The 11,249-nt window shown below is 38.6% G+C and overlaps 1 pseudogene; it reads right to left on the bottom strand.

Annotated features, from left to right (window-relative positions):
- Positions 1-9,572: 9,572 nt before the first annotated feature.
- Positions 9,573-10,550, bottom strand: LOC134387452 (periphilin-1-like; annotated as a pseudogene).
- Positions 10,551-11,249: the final 699 nt, after the last annotated feature.

Raw genomic sequence — 11,249 nt, forward strand, 5'->3', positions numbered from 1 at the left:
CCCTGACAACCACTGATTTTTTTCCCATTACCTCATCGTTTCTTTGTGTTGGGAACACTCAAAATCCTCTCTTCCAGCTAACTGAACCCATACAATGCATTGTTGTTAATTACTGTCACCATACAGTGCTATAGAACGCTATAGATATAATTCTTCCTATTGAACTGTACTTTTGTATTTGTTAACCAACCTATATTTAAAAATCTTTGAAGAATTGAAAATCTTTGTTTCCTTAAAGTCTAGGAAACGTACCTGATAAGGTCTTGCATTTCCATTATACTACTACTGTTAATTAATAATAATGGTAATAGACAACATGAATTGCGTGCTTACTAGGTCCTAGTTCTTCAACTTTCTATATATTATATAATTGAATCATCACAACAACTTGATTTTATTATTATCTTCAATTCTAAAGGAGATAACCAAGGCTTTGAGAGATTAGTTGTTCTTGCCCAAATTACACAGCTAGAAACTAACTGTTTTATTTGAACCCAGACAGTCTGTCTCCAGACTCCATATTCTTAAACCTCAAGCTGTATTGCCTCTCTTTTTTTGGTATTATAAACACCTCTATTGTATAACGTCTTCTTAAAAAAATAATTTCTTTTGGAGTATCTCTTCTTTTGCAAGACTGCCATTCAGAGTACTTTGCTATTTATGGGGTATATCATTAGTGTTCATAATGAAAAAGTTAGTCTGTGTCTTAACCTTAGCATCCCTGCAGATTAAATAGGTAGATGTCTGATTGTGTTAACAAGAATAATAACTACCACTTATTGAGTGAATACTATATACCAGGCACTTAGCACACATTATTGCTAACACTTGCAAACAACTCTGAGAAATAATTAGTTCATCATCCCCATTTATAGATGAGGAAACTGAGGCTCTGAGATGTTACATAAATTGCTTTGGATCACATAGTTTACCACTAGCAAAATTGGAATTTGAACACAGGTCTGTGAGATGCCCAGATTTCTCCTGCTCTAAATGGTGCTCAGGTCCATTCTTGGTTATAATACAGCATTGACACGGCTATCACATAAGTTTCCTCTGCAAGATGCCTCTTTTTTTAGGCTTTCTATGGAACACCTGGTTGAATGTGACAGAGTGTCCTGTCTGGTTAGAAGCAGGTTAAATATTTGCCATGAAACTGCCTGGGCTTTTTCTTTGAACTTGATTGGCTGTATTTGTACTGACACAATGAATCCCATTGTTAGGGGAACGATGGCCTATCTTAGTCTCCAGGTAGAGCTGGGCAGATCCCAGCTATGTTCATCCTGACTTGGATAAGTACTCTCACCAGTAATAAAAAAATAATTTTAGCACTTGAGCTAATTGGGATAAAAAAAATGTGACACCCAAGCCAGAAATAAGCTTAATGAAGCCCATTAAATAATTTAATGATTACATAATTATGTTCATTTAAAATGCATGAATTGATTACTCTCAAATTAATTTTACCATCTCTGTACCTTTTTGAGCACATTTATTTTGAACAAAATGAAGGATTAGTTTCATTTCTGATGGGCACTCTGCCATTAATAATCATGTCTCATTATAATGAGGAAATGTTGTGTTTTGAATAAGTTCGTGTGACCATATATTTTCTGATAACAGACAAGCTTGTTCAGTGGAGAAATTTAAGCTATTGAAAGAGTCTTACTAATTTGAATAATAAAATGAATAAGTGGAGGATTGATGTGCTCAGTGAACAGAAATCTAGACGGTAAAATCTGGTGCAATCCAGCTATTAGGAGCTGAATCAGGGTGTTCTGGAAGCTCCAAACCAGGTGCCAAATCAGGTATACAGGATAGAAAGGGCTAAAACACATGTTAAATGTTTTTCTAACATCTTTTTCTTCCCCTTTTCCAACAGCTCCTAATTTCTGTTTGGTATTCCCTATAATTTTGAGGTCAAAGACTCCTTCCTAGGCTCCACGGGTATAGCATATGACCCACTAAGCCAACCATTGCATTTAACCCTTCTGTCCATAGTAATTGTTATGGAGGTGAACATGTGACCTAAGGCTGTCCAGTCAGAATGAATCTCAGGACCCTTTAAGGGCATTCTGGGACAAAACTCTCCTTTTTAATTTTGGCTATGAGTGAAGAAGCAGGTTGGCAGCCATTTCTCACATTGGACACCAATCTTGGGATGAAATTAAACTGAAGAAGGCTGAACCAACAGACAGAAGGAAACCAGATGTTGGTGACACTGTTGAGTCCCAGGATAAATCCTCTCCTGAATCTACATCTAGGCCTTTTCATTACAGGAGACAACAAATCCCTTCTATTATTGAAACCATTGCTGCGGAAAGCATCCTGCAAGAAGCAGGATTTAATAGGTTATAGGACTTTTCTTTACAGCTGTATAGAATCATAGAATTTCAGGCCTGTGAGAGGCGTTAAGGGTTACCAGTTCCAACAGGAGTGCCACATAATGATTTGAGAAGCTGATTTGTGGTCTTATATGGGTGTTTTGCCTTTGTAGACCAGTTTATATCTTCTAGCATGTTTTCAGAATGGTTTGGATACTCACAACAAGGCTCTCTTTAAGGGAGCTGGGCAGGGGACACCATGCCATGAGATAGTCAGGATTGGGTAGTGAGAGAGATGCTTTTTGTAGTCAAAAAGATCAGATGAGGGCCGAGCCCGTGGTGCACTCGGGAGAGTGCGGCGCTGGGAGCGCAGCGACACTCCTGCCGCGGGTTCGGATCCTATATAGGAATGGCCGGTGCACTCACGGGCTGAGTGCTGGTCATGAAAAAGACAAAAAAAAAAAAAAAAAAAAAGATCAGATGATGTCAAATCCTTGCTCTTCTGCTATGTAATCTAGGCTGCTCCTATACTTGTAAAATGAACATAACAGCTACTTTAACTTTTTTTTTAAGTGTGTGTGTGAAAATTGAAGTGGAGAATGTCTATGAAAGGGCCTGCTGTATGGCACACAAACAGTGCATAATCCTCGTCAATTTTGTTTCTTTTCTTCTGAATCTAGGAAGGATTCTTTTGAATCCCTGTTCTCTTCCAATCTTTGCCTTCAGTTCCACCATTAGAGACTCAGGGATTTGATTCTTATAAAAATATGCATATCTCTGGAGCATCTATTGGTCCTTTAAACCTTGGTGAAAATTTGAAGTTGTTAGCAATAGTATACTTCTTAGGATCAATGAAAGATGGAAATAAGCAGATTGTGATTAGCAGTGGAGGTCAGAGGGCACGCTCCTGAGTACACAGAGGGTGTTTTGAAGGAAGAGAAAAGGCTCCAAAGAAAGAAAAAGAATCCATTTTTCCAGAAAAATGTTTTGGGCATTTTTAAGTGTGTCTGAAAAACATGAATAACTTTGGTGTCTTCATGGAGCCACACACCACAAACGAGGAGTTTTGCCTAAAAGTTTAGTTGCACAGTTTGAGTATTACAAGGCACTCTCTGATGTCCTCTCTGGAGGGCCCAGCAGTGATATGCCTGCTCTTTTGACAGCCTCTGAGAAATGAGGAATTGCCAGACATGAAAAATACACATCGTTTTATTTTATTTTTTTAAAGATGACTGGTAAGGGGATCTTAACCCTTGACTTGGTGATATCAGGACCACGCTCTCTGAAGTGAGCTAACCGGCCATCCCTATATAGGGATCCGAACCCTTGACTTTGGTGTTATCAGCACCACATTCTCCCAAGTGAGCCATCGGCCAACCCTAACATACACGTTATTTTTTAAAGGCTGACTTTGTCATAGGCACTGGGAAAATTTTTTTTAAAGACATTTGTTTATTTTTTTAAAGCCAAAAATGAAATATATTCACTTACATACCGGAACACTCCATGGAGTTACTGACTTCAGTCGTAGCTCAATGAGGAACTGTCTCTCCATTTCTGGTTTTCTTGATTTGGCTTCATTTTCAAACAGAATGCCCCCAAGTGGTGGCAAAGATAACTATCAGCAGTCCCAGGCTTATCAGCTTAGCTAAATGTTTTACATGTACATCTTCCATTCTCAGTGCAAGTTTTCCAGGTATATATTATTATCCCCATTCTATAGATAAAGAAACTGAGGCTTAGGAAAGTTTAGTGAAGGTTACCCAGCAAGTAAGGTCACTCTCTTATGGGTCAAATTGTGTCTCCTTCTCACCCCCCAAACTTATGTGTTGAAGTCCTGTTGCTCAGTACCTCAGAAATGTGACCTTATTTGGACATGGGGTCTATGTAGATGCAGTCAAGTTAAAATGAAGTCATTAGGGTGGGCTCTAATCCAAAATGACTGGTGTTTTTATAAAAAGGAGAATTTTGGAGACAGACATGCATAGAGGGAAGATGTTGTGAAGAGAGATAGGGAGAAGAAGGCTGTCTCTGAGCTAAGGAGAAAGGCCTAGAATAGAATCTTCCCTCACAACCCTCATCAGGTACCAACTCTGCCAACACCTTGATTTTGCACTTCTAACCCCCAGAACTGTGAGACAATACAATTCCGATGTCTGAGCCACCCCATTTGTGTTACAGTACTTTGTTACAGCAGCCCTAGCAAACTAGTATGGAGTTCAGATTTGAATTCAGATCTGACACCAAAGCTGTTGTTCTTTCTCCTGCACCACATTGCTCCACCATGTGGTAAATGTGCACGGTAACTGTGAGTTTTATAAGATGTGTTCGTTTTCTGAACTGAAGAATAAAATATTTTCCTGGATGGGATTCTGCAAATTCTTTCTGCTGTCACAGGCCTCTAGAGGAAGGCGAACATTTTCTATAAGCAGCTGTGCTTGAACAACTCCAAACATCCAGTGTGAAAGCAGCAAACACATAATCTTCATACTGGGTAATTGCTGATTATAATTGAGAGAACATCTTAATTTGTTAAAGTTCCACGTGTATATGCATAGTGACAGCTCTTGGTGGCCCTGCCAAGGAGGAGACTTTGCTTCTGCTTTCATGGGTAACCCGAAGAAGCAGTTTGAGTAGCATCAATTCATCTCCTCCATGTTCTGGCCACATATTATAAGATTGTTACAGGATATTTATTTTCTCATTTCCTTAACAAACATATGTGAAGCATCTCCTAGGTACGAGTCCCTGTCCTTGATGCCACAGAACAGCACTATCTGATAGAAATACAGAGCATGCCACAAATGCAAGCCACATAGGAGATTAAAAAATTTCTAGTAGGCACATCAAAAAAGTAAAAAGAAACAGGTGAAATTAATTGTAATATATCTTATTTAACAGAATCTATCAAAATTGAGAACAATAAAAATTGTTTATATGATTGAGTGAGAAAAGACAGACACTGATGTGTTTTTCCTGTACTCTTACTCAATAACGATCACCAACACAGAAGACAGACTTCTGTGGCCAAATGTGTGAAGTTTTTTCTCCCCACACCAAGTAATTCTGCAGTGGAGACCAGCTGGCTGTCCTCTAATTCTGATGCCAATCGCAAGCCCCAGGTTGTTTTACCTGTGTTTCTGACCCACTGGCCATAAATTGGGGTTCACACACTCCCTGCTAGGATTTGATTGATTTGCTGACCAGCTCACAGAATTCAGGGGAACACGTAACGTTTGCCCATTTATTATAAAGGATATTGCAAAGGATACAGATGAAGAGATGCATAGGGCAAGGTATGGGGGAAGCGGCATGGAGCTTCTGTGCCCTTTCCCAGCGCACCACCCTCCAGGACCTTCCACACACTCAGCTATCCGGAAGCTCCTGAAACCCGGTTCTTTTGGATTTTTAGGGAAGCCTCATTACATAGGCATGATTGATTAAACCGTGGGCCACTGGTGATCAACTCAACCTTCAGTCCCTCTTACCTCCCTGGAGGTTGGGAAAGTCCCAACCCTCTCATCTTGCCTGGGTCTTTTCAGTGACCAGCTCCTATTCTAAAGCTACCTAGGGGCTGCCAGCCACCAGCCAACTCATTAGCATACACAAAGGCACTATTTGGAGATTCCAAGTATTTTAGGAGTTGTATGCCAGGAAAGGGACAGGAATGGGATGAAGACCAACTACATGTCGTATTTCAAAATATCACAGTGAAACTTTTTGCCTTTTCTTCTTACAAAGTCTTCAACACCTGGTGTGTATTTCAGCCCAATAACACATCTCCATTTGGGCCAGCCGCATTTCAGATGCTGAATAGCCACATAAGGCTGGTGGCTCCCATATTGGACTGTGCAGGTCTAGAGGATAAAGCTGTGACAGTGATGGCAGTAATAATAAGAGACATAATGACTTCCATTCATTTTTGTACCATACACCATGAATGTTCTTTTTACACACATTGTCCTTTTTAAAAATGTGAGTTTTGAATATATTCATACAACTTAAGCTAAAACCAGATAAAAAACTATATAGCAAAATGTATTGAACATAGTCACCATCTTCCCAGTTCCCCCCTTGAACAACAACAACAAAAAAAACCAAAAACAAAAACAAGCAACTATGTTTATTGCATGTTCTTACATTTTCTGTAACCAAATAGGAATATGCATTCTTATTTTCCCCTTTTTATTTTAACCCAAAGGTAGAAAATTATATACATGTTCTGTATCGTGTGTTTTTCACTGAACAATTTAAATTGGAGATTTTTTTTTCATACCACAACTTAACTTCCCGATCCTTTTTCACAGCTGCACTGTATGGAGGTACCATAATTTAATTAGTCTCCTGTAGATGAACATTTGGGTTGTTTCCAGGGTTTGTAATTAAAAGCAAGATATTGCAATGAATATCTTGTGCATATGCCATTTCTCATTTATGCAAGATTGTTATAGGATAAATTCCCAGGACTGAGATTACTGAGCCATAAGGTAAAAGTGTGTAAAATTTGAGACAATATTGCAAAATTGTCCTCTGTCAGGGTTGTACTAATTCATGTTTTTTTTCTAATATACTAGAGTATTCAGTTTATTAGGAAAGTACACTTTAAAATGTTAAAAGTTACAAAGCCTAAGAAAAGCAAGCAATAAGTCAATAAAACCACAACTCAGAATTCTAACATTTTCACATGGTATCTTTCACTATGAAATGCAAAAAGACTACTAATGTTTAAGTGGAATGAATTCTGATCTGTAAATTACACTCTTGTGATCAAACAAATGATCACATACTGTGGAAGACTGAAAAACATGAGTAACAACAGAAAACGGTTCTCCAGGATTTCTTTTTCAAAGCTTGAAAATTAATTGACCCATCTTTTCAGGAAAAATAACAAAAAAAGATGAGTACGAATTAGGAGGCTCTACATGTAGAAAAAAATCCTAATTCAAATATTTTAAACAAACTAGTTTAGCTATTTATTTGATATTGGAAATGTGGTCAACTATCATAAAGTATTTCTCTTTATCACAAAAATTCCATACATTAAGGATTTCCACAACCCAGGGGGGCAAAAAATCTAGGAATCTTTTTTTTTTTTTTTTAAATTTTATTTATTTATTTATTTATATTTATATTTTTATTTTTTTTAATTTTATTTTGTCGATATACATTGTGGCTGATTATTGCTCCCCATCACCAAAACCTCCCTCCCTTCTCCCTCCCCCTATCCCCCCCAACAATGTCCTTTCTGTTTGCTTGTCGTATCAACTTCAAATAATTGTAGTTGTTATATCTTCTTCCCCCCCCCCCGGTTTGTGTGTGTGTGTGTGTGTGTGTGTGTGTGTGTGTGAATTTATATATTAATTTTTAGCTCCCACCAATAAGTGAGAACATGTGGTATTTCTCTTTCTGTGCCTGACTTGTTTCACTTAATGTAATTCTCTCAAGGTCCATCCATGTTGTTGCAAATGGCAGTATTTCATTCGTTTTTATAGCTGAGTAGTATTCCATTGTGTAGATGTACCACATTTTCCGTATCCACTCATCCGATGATGGGCATTTGGGCTGGTTCCAACTCTTGGCTATTGTAAAGAGTTCTGCGATAAACATTGGGAAACAGGTATACCTTCGACTTGATGATTTCCATTCCTCTGGGTATATTCCCAACAGTGGGATAGCTGGGTCCTATGGTAGATCTATCTGCAATTGTTTGAGGAACCTCCATACCATTTTCCATAGAGGCTGCACCATTTTGCAGTCCCACCAACAATGTATGAGAGTTCCTTTTTCTCCGCAGCCTCGCCAGCATTTATCGTTCAGAGTCTTTTGGATTTTAGCCATCCTAACTGGGGTTAGATGGTATCTCAATGTGGTTTTGATTTGCATTTCCCGGATGCTGAGTGATGCTGAGCACTTTTTCATATGTCTGTTAGCCATTTGTATATCTTCCTTACAGAAATGCCTACTTAGCTCTTTTGCCCATTTTTTAATTGGGTTGCTTGTTTTCTTCTTGTACAGTTGTTTGAGTTCCTTATATATTCTGGATATTAATCCTTTGTCAGATATATATTTTGCAAATATTTTCTCCCACTCTGTTGGTTGTCTTTTAACTCTTTTAATTGTTTCTTTTGCTGTGCAGAAGCTTTTTAGTTTGATATAATCCCATTTGTTTATTTTTCCTTTGGTTGCCCGTGCTTTTGGTGTCGTATTCATGAAGTCTGTCTCCAGTCCTATTTCCTGAAGTGTTTCTCCTATGTTTTCTTTAAGAAGTTTTATTGTTTCAGGGTGTATATTTAAATCCTTAATCCATTTTGAGTTGATTTTAGTATACGGCGAGAGGTATGGATCTAGTTTCATTCTCCTGCATATGGATATCCAGTTATCCCAGCACCATTTGCTGAAGAGGCAGTCCCTTCGCCACTGAATAGGCTTGGTGCCTTTGTCAAAGATCAGCTGACAGTAAGTGTGTGGGTTGATTTCTGGATTCTCTATTCTATTCCATTGGTCAGTGTGTCTGTTTTTATGCCAGTACCATACTGTTTTGGTTATTATAGCTTTGTAGTATAGCTTAAAGTCAGGTAGTGTTATGCCTCCAGCTTTATTTTTTTTTGCTCAGCATTGCTTTGGCTATGCGTGGTCTTTTATTGTTCCATATAAATGTCTGGATAGTTTTTTCCATTTCTGAGAAAAATGTCTTTGGAATTTTGATGGGGATTGCATTGAATTTGTATATCACTTTGGGTAGTATGGACATTTTCACTATGTTGATTCTTCCAATCCAAGAGCATGGGATATCTTTCCATCTTCTTGTATCCTCTCTAATTTCTCTCAGCAGTGGTTTGTAGTTCTCATTATAGAGATTTTTCACCTCCTTGGTTAACTCAATTCCTAAGTATTTTATTTTTTTGGTGGCTATTGTAAATGGGCAGGCTTTCTTGATTTCTCTTTCTGCATGTTCACTATTGGAGAAAAGAAATGCTACTGATTTTTGTGTGTTGATTTTGTATCCTGCTACTGTGCTGAAATCATTTATCAATTCCAGCAGTTTTTTTGTAGAGGTTTTAGGCTGTTCGATATATAGGATCATGTCATCTGCAAACAGGGACAGTTTGACTTCATCTTTTCCAATCTGGATGCCCTTTATTTCCTTCTCTTCTCTGATTGCTCTGGCTAGTACTTCCAACACTATGTTGAATAGGAGTGGTGAGAGTGGGCATCCTTGTCTAGTTCCTGTTCTTAAACGAAAAGCTTTCAGCTTTTCCCCATTCCAAACTGTATAGACTTTTCTAATGAAGGATCTTTTTCAATCAGCATTTTCACCACCATCCTGAAAGTTTCACAGTCTTGTCGGTAAACCTGTTCAATCTCTTTGGTTTTTGATGCTATCACTTTTGAGCGACTGGTTAGCTGACTGTCTTCAAATAATTCTATGCCATATGTTGCATTTGACTCAGGTTCTTCTGGCTGGTTAATGAACAGTGGTGCCGTGGATCCCGCCTCATACTCAGAAATTTCAGGCAAGTTACTTTCATCTGACTTGTCTGGCTTTTCAGCAGCCCACTTGCTTGCAGCCTGAGCAAATTCCTTTTCAGTTAGCCGAGTGGGTTTGTCTAACACCTTCGATGAAGGAACTGCTGAAGAACTTGAGGGTGAAGTGTCTCTTGATGTTTTCAAAGATGGGACAGGTCTCTCTTTACTTCTATGTTGAGATTGATAGAAGGAGTATGTTTTGCTTCTTTCTGGAGAGTAGCTTCTACTACTGACACTGGAGCCAGATCTGCTGTGTGGTGAATCTTTTCAGCCTACAGGTGAGTTTTGGGAAGAATGAGTATCCCTTGTATGAGGAGACTGGTCTCTCACATAATGGGAAGAGTAGAAACCTTTTCTTCTAAAGCCATCTCTTATGTCCCTGTATTCAGGCTGCCAGCTTCCAGAATGATCATCTCTTGTCCATCTATAGCCAGATTCATCTCCTCTGTGAGGTGGGCCACTTCTTCAATCATAAGAAAAACTGCAGCCCTTGTCAAATTCTCGGTAATCAACATGACTGTAATATCTGCTATAGCTTTCTTCACCAGGTCTGTCTAGCAGTGGTGGTTTCTTTGGCACAATATTAACTACTCTATGGTAGCCATCACTGGGATGATTTTGAGGAGGTATTCGTTCTCTTGGAAGTCTTTCATAGCCATGTTGTCCCTCAGACCACATTTCATCTCTTCTGTAAGCCATGACTCTGGGCCACCGGGAGACCCTGTAAACGTCCTAATTCATGCTTCTAACATCAATGTGCAGGATGTACATATTGTCTTATTTGATCCTTAAAAAAACTGTGAGGTACATATTCTTGTACCCATTTTTTAGGTAAAGAAACTGAGGACTCAGATGTATTACATGACATACACACTAATGTGTATGTGTGTGTGCAAAGCACAAGATTCAACCCCCCAGTTCTACCACACACATATACATACACACACACGTGTATCATAAACTTGCAAAAAATTGGGAAGTACAATTTAAAGAACTTTTTTTTCTGAATCATTTGAGAGTAAGCTGACAATCTGATCCAACCCCCACATAGGTTGTCCCTGAGCAGCTTGGGATGAGCTTTCATTGATTGACAGCAATAACAAAAATAAGCAGAATATAATGAGTTTTTCATCAGGTTAAATTCATTCAGTAGACAGGGTGGTACTTTATGGTCTCCCAACTTCTGTAGTGTTCACATGTCCTTTCTTTTATGGAATTATGGGTGTGTTAGACCTGGTTAATTTTTACACCTTTTATTATGAAAATTACCAACATTTCCAAAAGTAGAAGAGTGTAATGAGTGCCCCATGCACTCAGCACCCAACTTCAACAAAAATCAACAAATCACCAGTCTTGTTTCATCTAACCGCCTTTCCTCCCCACCATTACTCTACTGGA

The sequence above is a fragment of the Cynocephalus volans genome, chromosome 10 (genome assembly GCF_027409185.1).
Source record: "Cynocephalus volans isolate mCynVol1 chromosome 10, mCynVol1.pri, whole genome shotgun sequence".
In the NCBI taxonomy this organism is placed as follows: domain Eukaryota; kingdom Metazoa; phylum Chordata; class Mammalia; order Dermoptera; family Cynocephalidae; genus Cynocephalus; species Cynocephalus volans.